This window comes from Nomia melanderi, chromosome 4, assembly GCF_051020985.1.
Source record: "Nomia melanderi isolate GNS246 chromosome 4, iyNomMela1, whole genome shotgun sequence".
Classification (NCBI taxonomy): Eukaryota; Metazoa; Arthropoda; class Insecta; order Hymenoptera; family Halictidae; genus Nomia; species Nomia melanderi.
This window is the reverse complement of record NC_135002.1, coordinates 4613697-4633156: the sequence shown is the minus strand read 5'-3', so window position 1 is coordinate 4633156 and position 19460 is coordinate 4613697. Positions and strand designations below refer to the sequence as shown.

Below are 19460 nucleotides of genomic sequence, written 5' to 3'. Positions count from 1 at the left end.
TCGTCAAACACAGTGAGCTGGTTAAAGGCACAGAAACTATTGAGACGTTAGTGTTGTAAGCGATTCTTACGACCATAAATCCAGTTTTAATTAATTTCGCAGTAGCCGCTGGAAGAAAATCCTACTATGAACGTTCGCAAATATAGTCGCAGCTAATTGCGCGATCCTCGCACGGCAAACACGGCGATAAACGGTCAGCCCCTTAATCGTGAGAAGTAGGACAATTAAGAAGAAAACCCGAGAATACCTTCGTTTATCTCTTATATGCCCGGATTTAATTAGCTGTCGCGCGACTACGCTGGCCGCGCATCGAATTTTAAATCGGATCGCGGGGACGCAGTGCTTGAAAACAGTAAACCGGCCGGTGTCACGTAGAGGCGTTACGCGAGAGCGTGAACGCCGGCCGTGATTACCGTCGCGTCAGCAATTTATACGAAACTCTAAAAATAGATCTTCGTTGTTCGAAAACAGATCGAACGATTTTCGGATTATCCCACGGACATCGGGATGAAACGAAGATCCATTTCGAAGTGAACGAACTCTTAATGTTTTAGTCGTGTCTGATCGGTGTCGGACGCTTCTACTTAGATTTACGGATATCTATTCTTCGTTTTACTATTTTTTTTATGAAACTCGTTCGTTTGTATAAATCGTGAAAATTGTAGTTTAAAAACCGAAGTATTGCGAAGTATTTGTATAATTTCGTGAATTAAAATTGACTTGAACAGTTATTAAATAATGTTTAAAAAATTTAGTTAAACCATACTTTTTATCAAATACAGTCTCAACTCGGAACGAAGATCGAATAACCAAGCTTATCAACAGCAATAGCCATAATTATAGTTAATTAACATTAGATATGTCAATCGGTAAAAAGGACCGTAACAGTTGCTCACGAAACTTTGACTTTTAGTTAAACTTTGAAGTTCTTTGGAAGATTGTAAAAATTCTCATTCGCGCATATTCAATAATTATTATCGATCTCGTTTATTTCTGAGATATGTGTACCTACATTATGCTCGGTTGATAGAAATATATATCATTCGTAGTATATCTAGTGTTAACCCTTAGCACTCCGGGTTGTTTCGTAATCTATCAGCAGCTGCAACTAATGTTTATAATGTTCCTAGCGAAAATGAGATAAATGTACAACTATCGAGTTTCCTTGGGTTTTTCAAGTTTCGAAGAGTTGAGAGGTGTTTGTGTTGTTAGTTTAATTGGTTTACGTCTCAGTTTGCGTGGTGAATCGATTTCTTGAATAATTTCTTAGAGGAATATTTGTCATGTCTTCAATCACTGGAAAGAGTTTAGTGTTAGGTTAGATTATGTTGGATTTTGTTATGCTACAACATTTCTTCGGTCTTTTATTCTAATTCTTAGTACAAAATTTGGATGTGTGGGAAATCAAATAATTGTCGGATAGTTTCTTTAAGATTCATTAAAATATTTAACATTATAACTGCTGCAATACTGGAGCCTACAGAGTTCAAAGGGTTAAATCAGGTTTCACACTCAACGTTCGCATTAACAGAATAATTCGCGTTTCACAATTAGAAAACGTAACGTCCCGATATCCACTGAAAAACGACGCGAAGCTAATCGAGGCAAGAATCGCGGAGCAGCTTATCGCGTCGGTTCGTTTCACGACCCATTTTCACCGACGATTTTCAGACACAGCGGCCACGGTTCCGACTCGGAGGCCAGTCGGCGTGGGAAGACGAATGGGCTAGGGTTCAAATGCACCGGGAAAACTTTCGAAAGCAGCCCGACCGTAACTCCGTTAATTTTTTTTCTCCCCGGCGGAGCCGCGCTTTCGTTGCACACCTTCTCCGGCGGATTTCAGCGACAGAAATCGGTGCCAAGTTGCGGAATGAGCGCCCGGGGCGATTGTCGGCGGGATAAAAGGGGTTTTTCAGTTTGGCAACCGATTCCATTGTCGTCGGACCGGTCGGGGGGCAGAAATAAATACTGTCGTAGACAAAGGCCCCTAAAAAGGGAGGGAGTCTACATCGTCGCGGTGAGTTCTACAGGAAATTCGGCCACTGCAACTTCGTGCTGGCAACAGGGCAGACATTCTGTCCGAAACACGGAAACGGAAGGTTCGACGGCGGATATCGCGGAATTCAATTTCGTTCTGACATTGGGAAGCCACATTTACTGAAACATTCATATACACTTCACTCCCATTGTATATACTCCTCTAAATAAGCAACAAGACACACCCTAACCAAACAAAACTTTCAATAACCCAACTAACACGTTAAAAATGTTCAATAAGGCTAAGTTAATAGTGTAACGCAAACGTTGCAACGCCAAATTCATAATAATTCCTACTTTTCTTAGCTACAAAAGACAAACTCTATAAGAAAACGCTTAAGGTTTTCATAGCGCTTAGCGTGTTAACCTCAAAACAAAGAGAAACTCCATATACAACCCTAAACACGAAAACCATCACAAACTACTTACATTCGGTTTCATCTCCAGAATCTACCAAATTAATTCCAAACCTCCATTCACCCCAAAAACGGTTCCATAATCTCACGAACCCCGAGAACAAAGATCTCAAATTCATGTTACGCATCCCAGAAAGACTAATCATCGAATAATTGGGACGGTAGTCCACAGTCGTGACGAAGTTCCGCTTCCCAATGGAGAGTTTCGGGTCAGCCGAAAATTCTCCGCGCAAGGGTCGCTCGCCTTTTTCCAGCCGCGTCGCATTCTCCGGCCGACACGGGGAGGACAAAAACAGAACGACGAGACTTTCCGCATGAAAGCGTGTGTTCCACTCGACATCCGTCGCCTCCTCCGCCCCCGCGCGCCGCGCGCCCCGCTCGTTTCGAGGCTCCCTCCTCGCCTGAACGCAGTCGATTCTTGCGCGTCGCTCGCGCGGCATAAGCGGCTCCTCTGAATGCCGCTTCTACGACCACTCGCGCGGACGATTCCTTTTTCTCCGCGTTCCTCGGGGCGTGTGCGCGCGCCCGGCGAACGTCGCGCGACGCATTCGACGGGGAACACCGGCAGACGTGTCGTCGTTCGAATTAACGCGACTTTCGCGGGGATTCCGCGCGCGTCGCATTGATTTACGAGGCAATTGCGGCCGGAATGCTCGCCGTTGTGTTTGAGAATGTTGCAGTAGCATGGGGGATGATGCTCGTTAAAGATTGTTCGTTGAGCTCGGCAATGGAGGATGCACGAAATGAATTGATGCTTCGCGTGATCGGGTGTTCTAAAAAGGAGATAGATGATTATTCTCTTTTGTATATGTACTTCATTTGATTTATACTGCGTTTGCATGTTTTGAAATTCTGTTTTAACTAAATGTATCAGATTTTTCATTAGATTATTAAAAGATATATAGGAAATATCTTAGTCGAAAGGATAATGTTACGAATTTTGGGGGCTAATGAATGATACTGAAAGTACTCTTCACACATTCCCTTCCGCTGATATCAAACAACAATCGATACCTCTAATCACCCCTTAATCACTCAGCCGAAGGACCAAAACCCACAACAAACCCCTCGATTAATAGATTAAATCACCCTCATCCACTTAAACCAGCGATGCTCGCGCAAAACATCCCGCTATCAGTCTCTTCAACCAATCAACCCCTTGCCGCCCCTTTTCAGTGGCCACGATTCCACGGATTAAACCAGATACTGGGCTATACAATTTCACCCTTCGTCGTCCGCTTCGATGGCCGGAATCATCTTTTCCGCCGGAGGAAAGCCGGAGAGGTGTCGGCTTTCGTTTTCTCGGAAGGAATCGCTGACTCCGTTCGGTTGACGGTTGACAGGCCACTGAAAGGCCGGAAGTCGACCTCCTTTTCATGCCGCTCGTTATTGATATCGTGGCCCAGGGCGTCATCGGCTGACGCGCCGCGGCTGAGCCGTTTAGTCAGCGTTTCGAGAGAATCGAGCAATTAATCACGTGCTCGACCGTGCTCGAATACGCGGCGCACGGCCGCTGCTATAGGGAGATCCCTTGGCCTCGCTTTCCGCGGGCCCTTTTGTCATCGATACCGACGCTTCATTACGATGCGTCAGCCCGGGGTCACGAGCTTTTCGATTAGCCGAACCTATTTGGCCCACTTGCCCCGACATTCCTGAAACTAGAGCGTTACTGCGATTTGTCGGTACGTGGGAATCTGAGTGGCTGGTGGCGTCTTGAGGATGGCATCTTGGATGTACTTTGAAGGTTTGGAGGTTTGGAGGTTTGGAGGTTTGGAGGTTTGGAGGTTTGAAGATTTGAAGATTTGAAGATTTGAAGATTTGAAGATTTGATGATTTGAAGGTTTAAAGATTTGAAAGTTTGAAGATTTGAGAATTTGAAGATTTGAAGGTTTGGAGATTTGAAGATTTGAAGATTTGAAGGTTTGAAAGTTTGAAGATTTGAAAATTTGAAGATTTGAAGGTTTGGAGATTTGAAGATTTGAAGATTTGAAGGTTTGAAAGTTTGAAGATTTGAAGATTTGAAGATTTGAAGATTTGAAGATTTGAAGGTTCGAAGTTTTGAAAGTTTGAAAGTTTGAAAGTTTAAAAGTTGGAAAATTTGAAGATTTGAAGTTCCGAAGGTTTCAAAGTTCCAAGATTCGATAATGTAAAAATTGTTCAATTTGTAAGCGATATATAAATCGAGAAGAACGCAGAGAAAAGAATTTCTCAATCCATCAACCCAATACCACAGAACATGAGGTTCATTTGCAATAATATGATCAGAATATAATGTTATGTCTGACCATTACGCGGTGCTACTACTAGATGTAAATGTTTACAACAGTACGGTATTATTTGCATCTCCTTTACCATGCGAGGACTAGTTTGTTTGAAGATATTTTTGAGTTCAGTAAATAACAGCGTGTGTGTTCGTCAATATTGACTGAAGTAGAATCTCCACGTTATGAGCAGACACAATGAGCAATCTAAACTGCACTGCATCGCACTCAATAAATGGATGTTATCCTATTGAAACAATTCCTCTGTAATTCCACTTTCACATTCAGAATAAAACCCTTATCTTTTGTTTATATTTATAACTCCTTCACTTAACTAAGCTTCAAAGCATCTCAATAATCCTACAAATTTTTTACTTCCACTCCACTAAATCACTTACACCAATATATTTCAATATTATTACTGATTAAAAAAACAACAGACATTTCTCTGCGAAACTACTCAAAAAATAAACTTACCAATACACAAACTCAATTATAAATCAATGAAATTCTCAATAGAAGCACCCTTAAAATTTCTACAGAAGAATTTCAAAAAGTCAATTTAACTAGTTTTAGCATTAATAACAAAACCTAATAAAACGACTTTAATATTAACATGACCATTTCCAAACAAATCTGTTTATAAAAAAGCAACAACGTATTTTGTTACTTAAAAATCGTTCCAACCGACACGGCGGAATTTCCTTCGAAAAAAAGAGAATGTTCACCGGCCCCAGCGTCGTTTGCAGTGCATCACGGAATAAATTCCGCGGCGACTAGACAGTGTGCCAGCGACCGGCGTTACACGCGAAAGTTCAGCGCGCCGCGGCTTGATACATCGATCTGTTTGTGTCGTTCGTTTCCCGTCAGTGATATGGCACTTCATTATACGAAACGACACGCTTGGTTGGCTTTTCCAATCACGACGGACGCGCAGCGGCCCGACAAGGAACTTGCCGGAGATTTACATGTTTCGCTATCGCGATGCGAGGAAAAGTCGAGCCTGACAAAGTCCGGATACCTGATCCGGTTTAATATCGCGGACAGGAAACTTTGTCGTCTTCCTCGCGAGGAGAAATAACCGGGGAGGACTTCACACCGCCCAACCCTTCTCCTACCGAAGAAAAACATGGAAAGTTCCTGCGCTGATAAAAACGCTATCGAAACTAAAATTACTGCGGAATAATCGCCTTCCTTCGGTTAATTGAATTTAAAAATACAACGATATCGACGCTTAATGAATTGGTTCGTTGTAAATTAATAGTGTTACGTCGTTTAATTAACTGGAGATTCTTCGTTCCAATCTGCAAGACATGCATTTACTAAGGCGAGAAAGTAATTATATTTTCCTAGCAATTATGACGAATAATTTAATAGTACGCGAACGTAAATTTCTCTAGAATATGATTTAAGACTAGAACTATCAGGCGAGTCAAAATGTTCCTGATATCTTCTTTGCGATTATTAACCAGATAACAGATGCTTCTGAGAGATTAATCAAGAAAGTGATTTAATACGAAAACTGAATTGTTAATCGACTGAACTCTCGATAGCTCTTGGAGTTTCTATAAAGGAATTTCTAAAAGTCAATTTAACTACTTGGTAGTTTTAGTGTTAATTAATTTTTTACGTCAAGTCTATTGTTGTCGAGTGTTTTCAAACGTTACTGCATTATTGCGAAATTTTTTCTCTAAGTACATAGTTGTAGTCCAGCAACATGGATATAAAGAGTAACGAACAATTTTTCTGTAAAAAATCATCGAGATTAACACTAGATTTACGGAACGCGTCAAACTGACGCAGATTAAAATTTTATAAACATTATTTGGTAAATGTTTCAATCGGTTTTCGTTGATGCAATTACATCTACAATTTCCAAAATCTAAATGAACGAATATCAACTTGCCCAGGAACAATAGGATAAATTGTACAATAAATTCCCGTAAACCTAGTGTTAAAACGATGCTGCGTGTTAGATTGAGAGGTTCATGTTAGCCAACAACGAAGAGTTCGAACTTTCAGAAGCAACCATGCCGGGTAATACTTGAAAAGGTAAAGAGGCTCATGCATTATTCTGTCTTATCACTCGGCGTTGCATTAATCATGCATGCGGATGCGTTCGGGGCGTTGTTTACCGTAACCGGTAACGATTAAGCGGATTTCAGCGATCAGATATTAATAAGCGCGATCGTATTCATCGTCACGAGTCTCCCCGGGATATTCCACATAAATCCGCCGATCAAACGGTTCCCGAGAATCCATGGCAACAACCAACGAAACATGAAAGTTTCCCATTTCGCTAACCTTATCGAATTCTCCTTCAATTTCCAACTGCAACGTCCTTTTTCTCTATCGCTTATATTTTTTAACCCCTTACGGACGGATGTCGGCATTTCGGTGAGATGAAATGTTCAGATTTGGAAGACTCGCGAACAAATGAAGTTGTTAATTAAGCAATTGATATATAATTTAGCTTCATATGTTGAAGGTTTTCTATGTCTCGAAGAATCCTCGTCCGCAAAGGGTTAATCGTTCCTTTTATTCTCATAAGTGACTGAGAGTCGCATCACACTATGATTAGGGTTAACGAGGAAAATTAAAATGTTTTAAAATAAGGTTTCTCAGGTTCTGGTGTACATTTTGTTGTTAGGATTGGTGTTAGTGAATCAAGATTCAGATATAAGATAAAAGGTAATAAAGCAATTAGATGATCTTGTTTATTTAGGAATAGGATTTGGGGAACTAGAATTTCTTTAAGACTGATACATAATTTAGCTTCATATGTTGAAGGTTTTCTATGTTCCGAAGAATCCTCGTCCGCAAAGGGTTAAAATCACTTATTCCTCAAATTATTCAGTTTCACCCAGAAAACGGCCGTTCGGCCGCACCGCGCGGCGCGCCGTTTTCCTTTCGCAATCCAGAACTTTCTCGGGAAAGTTCCATTGTTTACAGCGACGACGATCCGGGTCTCGCTGGAGGCTGCCGGCGACTTCCGGAAAAATCCACGGAACCGCCGCGGAAGTCAAATTCCGAATGGACCGTGGCTGTTTGAACGAACGTGCGCCGTTTTCGAAACGCGGCCGGCGAAGTTCCGTGTCCCTTCGTGCCGGATTCGCTGGAAATTTCATTACGACGCCGTCCCGACCGGCGAGAGCGCCGGTTTCGAGTTCCCCATTCCTCCCCGCTTTGTTTCCCTCGCCCCCCTGTCAGCAACGCCGCGAACGAAAGCCGGATAAGCCCGACAGCGGTGGTTAAAAAGGTGGACAAGAAACCCCGGCCGATGCCGCGAGACCCCAGGTTTTTCAATTTTCGTTCCGCGCCTCCCCTTGTCCTTCCCGATTAGAGACTTTTACTTGCAAATTGCAATCTCCGTTACTTCCCGCGGCCTTTGCCTCCGCCGCGCGAACGTTCCACGGAAGTTTCGCTTCTCCGTTTCTTCTCCAAATTACACGATGGCTGTTTTTAGCGGCGGCAAATAGAAATTGCCGACGTAAGGAGCTAGAGTCGAGGAAGCGAATCTGCTAAACGTGCCTTGGGGTGCAGTAGACGAGGTATGAAATCGAGGTGTAAGTAACGGGGTGTAAATATTTTGAAACCCGAGAGGCTGGGCTTGGGGAATTCGAGGCGCTGGGTACGACGATGTGAGGGAATGTATAAAAGAGTAGAATTATTGATAAGATTGTATGAAAGATTGAATATTATATAGATACAGTAACATAGAATTGTTACTGAATATAATATGTTTATTATTGGAGAAGGTACTAACGCCTAAATTACCAGGTGAGTCAAAATTACCGAGTTCTTCTTTTATAATTACTGAGAGGTTGGGTTAGTTAGCAGTTAGAATATTATCAGGCGTCTTAGTAGTGTCTCTTCTGTTTTCCGGTATTCTGTGTTTCGTCATTTCGTAGTTGCCATTGTATTACTAGTGAAACAGTAACTTATCTACGCATATAAAAATATTTGAAGAAGATTTGAAGGTTTGAAGATTTGAAGATTTGAAGATTTCAAGATTTCAAGATTTGCAGATTTGAAAGTTTGAAGTTTTGAAGATTTGAAGATTTGAATATTTGAATATTTGAATATTTGAATATTTGAATATTTGAATATTTGAAGATTTGAAAATTTGAAGATTTGAAGATTTGAAGATTTGAAGATTTGAAAGTTTGAAATTTTGAAGGTTTGAAGCTTTGAAGCTTTGAAGCTTTGAAGATTTGAAGATTTGAAGATTTGAAGATTTGAAGGTTTGAAAGTTTGAAATTTTGAAGCTTTGAAACTTTGAAGGTTTGAAGATTTGAAGATTTGAAGGTTTGAAAGTTAGAAAGTTTGAAGGTTTGAAGGTTTGAAGGTTTGAAGGTTTGAAGGTTTGAAGGTTTGTAGATTTGAAGATTTGAAGATTTGAAGATTTGAAGATTTGAAGATTTAAAGATTTGAAGATTTGAAGATTTGAAGATTTGAAAGTTTGAAAGTTTGAAAGTTTGAACGTTTGAAGATTTGAAGACTTATTCTCATTAGTGACTGAGTCTCACATCGTGGTATGATTCGTTAAAAACACGTGGTACGATTATGGTCAGTGTTCTTCGAGAGTTCAGACATTTCTCTCCAGCAATCGTTCCCTAGTTTCCCGACCCGTTCCACCGGCACGGACATAAATCGCGGCCGCCGGATTTAATATGCACCGTGAAACGATACGTAGCCCCAAAGAAAACCGGCCATAATAGTCTTTATCGGGCCGCCACCTGCTGGCAGCCGAAGATAGACCGCGACACGACCCGGCGTCGATTTGCATAAATACCCGAAGTTCCGCTCGTTCTTGGATCTCCACCGATCGGCTAGAACTCGCCAATTACATTGCGATTCCGACCCGGGTCGGCCAGTGGCGATCCATTAATCGAACTTCGAGGGAACAGGTGATTTGCGACTCGCCCTCCTACGCTGTCCGACGAAAAATGGGATCGAGAAGATCGTGAAAAATCCTCGAGGATTTACCGAACGCTCGGAATCGACTAATTGCTCGCTCGCCCGGTGGTCCGAACAAGAAACAGACCTTTAAAAGTATTTTTATGATATTCCCCAATGCGGTGGCAGCTAATTCGCAGCGAAAATGGGGTAGAAGTTCAGTTGGTTTCATTAGCTGCGCGCATTAGCATTTCAGATTAAAATTCCGACCGTGGCACGTCCTTTGCCTTTTCACTCATATTTAAACGACGGTTTGCGGAATCTGTTTCAATGAAATGTTTCTCGAGTTCTTTATAACCACTGTTATTACCCAGCGCGAAAGCAGCTTAACTAATTTTCTTGATTTTCCGTTAGTTTCTTGCGGTTGCCTCGCTTTTATACCCTTACCGGCGCTGCATCGATGTTTGTTCGTGTACACGCAGAAATATTTCGCAACAGAAACGTTCGCGAACGCGGACGATGCAAATTTTTTTTTTATAAATGGAATGGAGGGACGTATCGCGTTGAAAAGCGGTTATTGGACATGTGTAGCGATCCCGCGGCACGACAAACGCGGATCGCTCCCCGTGCACAGAGGGAGAGCCGTGGAAAAATCTGGTGAACGCGGATACATTCCGGCATTTTGTCCGTGTGCTCGTCCGCCGCTTAGCCGTGACATTCTTGGCAGCCGCGGAGCTATCAATATTTCCGTCGCGGCTGCCGCTGTCTATTCTGGAACCGTCCGCGCAGTGGAATCGTTCACGGTGTCGCTTGACCTCAGGTGGAAAAATCGAAAATTCGAGGACGAGCGTGACCGGGGACAACAGACGGCGGAACCTTAACGTGTTGACTGCCACGTCGTCAAATTGCTTGACGATAATTACAATTTGTCAGATGACTAGTGTCCAATGGAAATATTTCATAGAGTAAATTACTAGATAATAGTAACGTAAGAATTCCGATAGCAAATAATAAGTAACTGTTCCTCTTTATTTTTGCTAGAAAAAAATAAGCGAGAGAAAAACTGAAGGTTTCCGTGGCAACGTGTTAACACTACAATCAACTGATCAATGTTTATTCGGTTTAACACTAACATTGCTGAATAGTTTGATTGTCTTTTGAAATTTCTCTATGGATACTCGAAGACTTTAATCGATTCGTAATTTAGTTTGCGCATTGATATTTCAGTTTCTCTAATTATTTCTCGGAGAAGCAATAGTTGTCTTTTTAATCGCAACATGAAGGAATCAGGAATAGTTTTGGTTAGTCTGGTGGAATTAGTGTTAATTATAGCAGTTAGTCGTCGTTTGAGGACATAGTAGAATTATAAAGTTTGGTATTCAATATTAAAGTTCATATAATGTAATTTTACATGAAATGTTTGAATAGAGCAATTTTCATTCGTGTGTCATTTATATGTATGGTAGGTGTAGAAAGTAATGTTAATATTTCAATAGAAAGTTGTGGATATATGCGATGGACTTTCGAGTGCAAAGGGTTAATAAAAAATGTCACGTTAACCCTTTGCACTCGAATAGCAAAATTTAATATCATATTGAATATCAAACTTTATAATTCTACTATGTCCTCAAACGACGACTAATTGCTATAATTAGGACTAATTCTACCAGACGAATTAAAACGGTGTTCACTAGAAATATTTGAACATTTTCTGACGAGATAAATACAATATTTCGTGAAACTAACTCGAAGAGAAATTCTACGTACATTGAGGAACAAAGCTATTTTATTTCAATATTTTTTAAATTGATGATTTATATAAGGTATAATATTAAATATCAAATTGTATAGTTTTACTGTATGAAATCAGGTGGTGCGTGAGAGTCGCCTCTCGAGTGCAAAGGGTTAATAAACAATGCACGATAGAATAACAAGTTCAAAGTATCTGTATAAGTAATGTCTGATTATTGAGTCACTTGACCTCGAGTGTAGTCCGCACGGTCTAAAATCGCTGTTACTGCGAGGATTAAAGAAGGAATTAAAGAGAAGCTGTCCCTTCTCGTGAATTAATTAAAATATCGCGGCAATCAAGGTGTACGAGAGAAAAAAAGATGATGAAAAGTTGGAAGAAGGAGAAGGAGAGCTTCCGTTCTCGGGAAGGAAAGCAGGAAATTCTCGTAGAAAAATACAAGGATAACCTACAATCCAAAGCGGAGGAGCAGAAATTATAAGAGACACTACCGAGCACAACACAGAAGGAAATTAGAACATTACAGTTTCATTCGAGACAGCCGAGTGAAGAAGTTGAAATTGCGGAGCGACACTGCGGAGTTCGCCGTGCGCGTGAATGGCGGATGGAAAAGAAGACATTCAGGAATATTGGGTGAAGACGAAGTTGCACGATTAGCATTTACACATTAAAAAATTATAGGAAAAGTCTTATGCAAGGATTCTCTGGTTCTGTATCAAAGGAACGCAAATCGTAAGAGGAACATAGAGAAAATCCGTTGCTTTACATGACTGAGAAAATTCCGGATCAAAAAGCAGAAATTCACGGTATTCCTTGAACACGGCTGGAAAGCCGGGAATTACGAGAAAAAGGCTTGGTGACAGGAGGAAGGAATTAAAGAGAAATAGAAATTACATGGGAACGCTCGAGTTAAAGAGCGAGGAACGAGGAATATAAAGAGAACGAGGGGAAAGAGAATAAAACCAAGTGGTCAGAGAATATTCTGCGTTGGCACGTAGAACGGAAAATAAAACATGGAAAATGTTCGTGTTTACTCTTCATTAAAAAGCGTACATTGTTATCCGAAAGTTCAAGTCGACGTATCGTTGAAGATTAGCAAATTTGCGGATGGATTGATGAAAGTAGTCATCGAAATATTCGTCGTTCTTAACATCGATTGATATGTAATCTCGATAAAAATTGTAACGATAGATTATTCTCAGTTTCTTCTGGCATTCATTGTAGTATTCGAGTGAAACTATTTATTTCCAAGATCGTTTCGAATATTCAATGTTGTTAAGGTATCAATAATGTGGGAATTTATGTATTTGAGTGTGAGAATAGACATATTGATGAATGTGTGCAATAGATGAATGGCAATTCAAAGCATTGGAATATTCTACACTAAATTGATTGTCTCTATGATTTTTATGTTAATACTGTTCGTTTTTTATGAATCTAGAATATTCCAAATATACGTGAAGCTGATGCATGGTAATGAAAGAATGATCTAGAAAATGTGCGAGAGACAAGAGCATCTGAATGTATGAATAGTTTGCGCGTTTGATTTGTGGATTGTTTTATCGCGAGTCGTCATAAAATAATTATACTGTTTCAAATAAAATTCTCTGTCTCCTACAATAATTGCGAAATACGAGACTGAGACCGGTCATTTTGACTGGCACGGTAGTTCGAGCGTTAAACACCGTTAATATCCATTGGATCCTTTTAATGAAAATAAAAGTGTTGCGTCGAATGTCGTTCCCCGATTCGAAACGAGATTCCGTCGGCGCGCTATCGATCTAACTGATTCGAGAAGACAGCATTTTAATTCCCGAATCCCAGGGCGTTCCATTGATTATCGGGGATCGTTCGAGGAATATAAAATTCCTGTCGAAATTGAAGCGCGACCCCAACTGTCCCTCTCCCCCCTCCGATAATCGATTCGGTATCGCGAACGCGCTCGAATAAAATGATGCTGGAATCTGCATGAGTTCTCGGTATTTTAAAGCGTTCCAGCGTATATAAAAAGAGGGAGCACGAATGCCGTTCGGACGTTTGAACATTGTCGACGGACAAAACAACGCGTCCGCCAGCGAAAATAATCCATGAGATATTTAAACGCGATCCAGGAATTCGTTAAATTTAACTCGTCGCCCAGGAGTCTATGACGCAATTTTAAACGAACGCACTCTCTTCGATTTATTCGAAACTTAATAAATTCGCCCCGCTCCGTGTCATTCCCGATCGCTTTGATTTGTTTAACGCGCGTAAGCAGATTATCGATTTCCTGCGTCGACACGTTTGTCTCTGGTTTTTTTCATATTTACTAAATATCAATCGTTTTTTCGTGTCTCGATGTCTATATCAGTGTCAACTTCAGTTTAGAAATTGTTGATTAACCCTTTGCACTCGGAAGCTTTTCACTAGAAACACTCGACATTTTCCGATGAGACATAGACGACATTTGAAACGAACTAATGAGAAAATACGTACATCACAGAAATATTTTACATATTGATGCATTGTACAAGACTTAATGTTATATACAACACTTTGTAATTTTTTTATATCAAATCAAATGGTGACTGAGTCACCTCTCGAGTGCGAATGATTAACCTCTTGCGCTGGAAATCAATTCAGAGATTCGACACTTCGAACTAATGAGAAAACATACGTAAATTAAGGAACAAGAAATATTTCACATATTGATGCATTATAAAGAACTTAATATTATAGCTAACAGTTTGTAATTTTGTTACATTAAATCAAATGATGAGGGTCACCGCTCGAGTGCAAAGGGTTAAATGTAAAATACAAACTTTATTTTCTCTCATTTCGGATTCCTGATTTACTTCATGTACGCAGGCCGATTATTGATTCCCAGCGTCGACACCTTTGTCCCTAGTTCATTAATATTCATTAAGCATCAATCATTTCCTCGTATCTCGATGTCTATTATAGTGTCGATTTCAGATCGAGAATTGTTAACACTAAAACTAGCAAACTGATCAAAATGACCCATTCCTGGTTTCTTCCTTTCGCAATTATTAAAGAAATCGATTTAGCAATACGCAAATTGAATTATAACTCAATTAAACTCTCAATAGACTAATTTTTAGATTTTCCATAGAGAAATTTTAAAAACTCAAGTTTTAGTGCTAACCAAATTCAAAATTCATTTGATCTCACCTTAAATGCAACATACAAACTTTATTCCCTTCCATTTCGAGTTTCTCAAAGTTCATCACGCATTAATAACTATTACCTCGAGTTCCTAAGACTTCATTAAACGTTACCACCGTTCGCATCCAATTTCTCAAGTTCAATCGAACGTTAACGCGCGTATCTCAACTTCCCCAGCTTCCTTGACACTAGAACTACCGTATTTGATACGATCGAAATGTAATCGCTATGAATATTGTAACAGATTATTTTCGGTTTCTTCAGACATTCGTTACAGTACTCAAGTGAAACTATTTATTTATGAAATCATTCCGAAAATTAATGCTTTTATGGTATCAATAATTCCGAAACGAGGAAGCCGAAACCAATCAAAGTGACTGTTCTAGGGTTAAAAGATACAATACTGTACACGTTTTAAATAGTAATAACTTTATTGCAAAATAAACATTACTTCGGTGAATTTTTACTGTTACATTACGATATGAAGTTTATTTCTAGATTTTATGGTATGAATATTAATGTTTAATTAAAAATATTGCCGCCCAGTTTGGAAACCGCGGGAAAGAAAATTTATTTTAGACAGGCGTAGTAGCATAAAGATTGTACTGCCTTTTATTTCGTTCATCATTTCTTCTGTTATTCAGTAAATTTTGAAGTACGACTATTTGCAGAAAAAGCTGAAACCAGTCATTTCGACTGTTACGGTAGTTCTAGTGTTAACTCCCATTCAATCCCAGCGATTCGTTATTTCTCTAAAAATTTCACTGAACGTTACTAGCCTCTCCATGGAAATGCCTAGAATCCCATAGAACCTCAAACGCACTTTGTCCCCGGCACGCCGACACGTCCGCCGGCATGTAACGCGGTTGATCGCGCCGATAAAGCCGGCGACAGTGTCCCGAGCTTTTCGGCCGCGTCGAATAAATAGAGCGTCGCACCGACGCGACGCGACGCGACGCGACGCGTCGGATCGAAACGCATTGGAATTCCTCGCAGTCGGTCGATCACGGAGTTCCAGCCCCGGGAACTTCCGCCGCCGAGTTTCCGGGAGCTCCCCGTGCAGAATCGAGTCGCCGAATTCGGCCCCGTTCGTACGTTTTCTCGCGCTTAAAGTCGCCCTTCTCCCGCCGGCCCCTCTGCAAGCTGAATTTCCAGCGCGCGTGGGCGTCGGGGAACTTCGTCCGCAAGTTTTCGAGTGGTTCTCGATGATTAGCGTTAAACACGGGGAAAGTTCGAGCCGGAAAAGCATCGACCTCCCGCCAGGTAGATACTCGGTTTCGAGGAAGTTTTTCGGAGATAATCGAATTCGTTGCCTCCCTGCCACTCCCGAATCATTTTAGAAGTAATTGCTGCCCGGTTGGACGCTCTTCACGAGATCGGTTTCATTTGTATTCACTTCGTCGCGTGATAGTGAGATCGAACGGTGTCGGTTGATCACTGGGAAGACTTTAACACTAAGACTACCGAAAGCGTACATTGTCATCCGAAAGTTCAAGTCGACGTATCGTTGAAGATTGGCAAATTTACGGATGGATTGATGAATGTATTCATCGAAATATTCATTCTTAACATTGAAACTACCGAGAATTTTATACGATTAATATGCAATTCCTATAAAAATTGTAACAATAGATTATTTTCAGTTTCTTTAGACATTCATTATAGTACTCAAATGAAACTATTTTCAAGATCATTTCAAATATTCAATGCTTCGAAGATATCAATAGTTCTAGTGTTAATAATTCCAACGAGAAGCAATCAGGAATGGGCCGTTTTGGCCCGTCTGGTAGGTTTATTTAATGAAATTAATGGACAGAGGATACAAGTAAGTTGGCTACATGATTGTGACATAAACGAGGCTCACCGCTGCCAACGGGTCAACGAGAGAATCCCAGACACCGGGGAACGGAGCAGTCGACGTAACGCCGCGGCGTTACCGCCTCGTTTTCGCTCGGTGCTTTCGCTATTTCCAGAATGGCCGCGAAACGAACTGCACTTCCGTGGACATCGTAATCCACCGATGAAAAACACGGCCACCGTTGTTTTTCGAACACACTTTTCACCGTTCACTGTTCCCACGTAGTTTCGGGCTGATTGCGAAACAGGAAGCTGACACAGCAGGTGTACATAGAGGAAGGGAATATAATGGGTGCCAAGAACGACTTCAAAGACGGGATGAAAATAAATAATACGCTTATAGGCGTGCGTAATAGTTCGAACGAATGAATTAACCTCTTGCGCTGGAATTTAATTATGGATTTCATAAATTCTTTGGCAAGGAATTTTCTTTTTATGTTTCCAGCGGATGTGTAGACTAATTTGATTTATTAGTTTGTATAGAGTGATATATTTTAAAACGACTCTAATATACCTAGTGCAACTAGACTATCGATGTTTATAAGATATTTTAGAGATTTCATAAATTCTTGGGCGAAATTTTCTTTTTACCTGTTTCTGGTGGATGTGTAGACTAATTTGATTTATTTGTTTGTATAGAGTGATATATTTTAAAACGACTCTAGTATACCTAGTGCAAGACTATCGATGTTTATAAGACGCAATTAACAATTTTAGAAAAAAACATCTCGCGTAGTACGTGTTTCCAGCGTAAGAAGTTACAACTCATGAAGAATATAATAGGACTAGAATCTTCATTTAAGAGTGATCCTAACTGATCTTGGCTGATCTCAAACGATCCCCATTATACACAACGTAAAACTTCAGAAGGCTCGCGTAACCGAAAACTGCTCCCGCCAAAACCACGGCGTGTCCAACGTTCCCAAATCCGCGTCGAAAGCTGCAGGTGTTCCGTTTCCACCGAGTCACTCTATATATAGACATTCCCCCCGCGCGTGAGAAAGACGGAAAATTGAGTCGGTTAAAATTGGGATCGAATGAAAATAGCATGTGCACGACAAACACGGGACAAGCGGGGAAAAACGGTCGAAAAGTATCCAACGAAACATTCGACGCCGACATTCAAATATTTCATACCCCCGTCGTCGAGCAAATACAAACGGAACGAACGGCCGACGCGTCGAGTCGCCGGGTAATTCACAAAAATTGCACTGGCCCGGAAGAAACCGGCGCGACGCGGCCGAAATGAACGTCGAACGCTGGTAACCTCCCCGTTTCGCGGTTCGAGCGTTGCACATCGGCACGCGACGACGGGAAACGGAATCGATCGGTTCGCGACGCGGGCAGATCGCGCGAAAAATGACGAGGCCGCGGAATAAACGGGGAAACGGCGGGAAGACGAACGAAATCAACGTACCGGCAAGTCGAGGATCGCTTTGCCGTTGGAAAAATCGATTCCGGCGTGCGGCGAGGGGTCGCGGGGGTGGATTAGAGCCGGCGTTTTTCGACGGGACACAATTCCGCGATCGTAATTGCTGGTCTCGCTCGCCCCTGTTCCGTTCCCGAGGCGCGGCGAGCGGTTCCGTGCTCGTGACTGAATAAACACCGGTCCAGTGTCTCATTCCCGGTCTCTTCCTCCTTTACCCCCTCCCCGCGGACCGCCCCCTCTTTCTATTTCACCCGGCCCCCCTCGGATAAACCGCGGCCGCCGGTGCTTTCGTCTTTGTCGAGCCGGATGGAACCCGGACCAATCGCGGAGACTGTTATTGCCGGGTCTCCTCGGTAGTCTATTAATTGCTACTGTTGTTTTGTTTGCTTTTTTCACAGATGGACCGCCGGGCAGTCGTAAATATAGGGCGCGCTTCTGAAAAGCTCGCGCAAACGGGGATAAGACGTGACGCGGAGAACGTAGGCTGGGAATCGTGGATAAATTCTGTGAGAAACGTTTCGTTTGTGGGGGAAATTGTGCGAACTGGCGCTTGTGGTGTTCGGTTCTTCGGTATTAACGGGTTGCACGAATATGTAGAGATTGTGGGAAGTGTTACGGGAAGAATTGTTTTATGGTTTTGATTGAAGGTTTTCGTAAGGTGATCTGAAATGAACTTTTTGGTAATTAGTGTGATAGGAGAATCTTTGGTAATGTATTTGATTGTCGAGTAAAAGAATCATATATGAATAATCTTTTTTGGTAGATAGGAATTCCATCGAAGGATGGAAGCAATTTTAGAATGCTTTATAAAGATCATAACGATGTTATGATATAACGATATTATGATCGTAGATTTATTAAATAAATCACAGATGATTCTGAATAATTATAGTGATATTATTTTATGCTCTCATGAACAATATAATTCGATATTTCCGTGTTCTAGGCCTTTGAACTCTATAGGCTCCAATATTGCACCAGTTATAATATTGAATATTTTAATGTATCACAGAAACTACCCTAAAATTAGATTTTCCACACATCCAAACTTTGTACTGAGAAGTAAAATAAAAGATCTAAGGAATGTTATAGAATTTTTCATTTTCACTAGAGATACTATAAAAATTAGTTGCAGATAGATTACAATACCATCTGGTTGCACCAGTCATACTATTGAATATTATAATGTATCATAGAAACTACCCTAAAATTAGATTTTCCACACATCCAAACTTTGTACTGAGAAGAAAAATAAAAGATCGAAGGAATGTTATAGCATTTTTCATTTTCACTAGAGATACTATAAATTTAATTTCAGTTGCTAATAGATTACAATACCATCTGGAGTGCCAAGGGCTAGAATACTTTGTCCACTCTCGTATACCAGGCAAATAGTCGAGCACGCGTTACACCGGCCACCGACATGCGGTGTAACAAGATAAGTCGACTTTACGACCGTCCGATTCCTCGGTACATCGGTGTTCGACTTGAATTGAATTGTTTCCAAGGTTCCGTCTTAAAATATCGCGTAAACTTTGCTCTCTCGGACCTGGAGAGCTTCGGACAATAGAAAAAAAAGCGGTACGAAGGAAGGGAGAGGGACGGAGGGAGAAACCAAACCCGAAAAAAAAAGTGAACGCGGGGTT

General features: G+C 41.1%; 1 protein-coding gene across 6 annotated transcripts in view; it reads right to left on the bottom strand.

Moving 5' to 3' along the window:
* Window positions 1–19460, bottom strand: part of LOC116435083 (A-type potassium channel modulatory protein DPP6) — a 165449-nt gene that overhangs the window by 78346 nt on the left and 67643 nt on the right. For 2 of the 6 annotated variants that reach the window (XM_031994253.2, XM_031994262.2), the window contains exons 1-2: window positions 17803–17974; window positions 16393–16637 (exon numbers count right to left, since the gene is read on the bottom strand). The exons of 1 other annotated variant lie outside the window; for it this stretch is intronic. The gene's annotated coding sequence lies outside the window, so the exon portion shown is untranslated. Of the gene's footprint in view, window positions 1–16392; window positions 16638–16976; window positions 17338–17802; window positions 17975–19460 lie in introns of those variants that run through there. 3 more of the 6 variants (XM_031994258.2, XM_031994260.2, XM_076366443.1) reach the window with 3 other exon arrangements.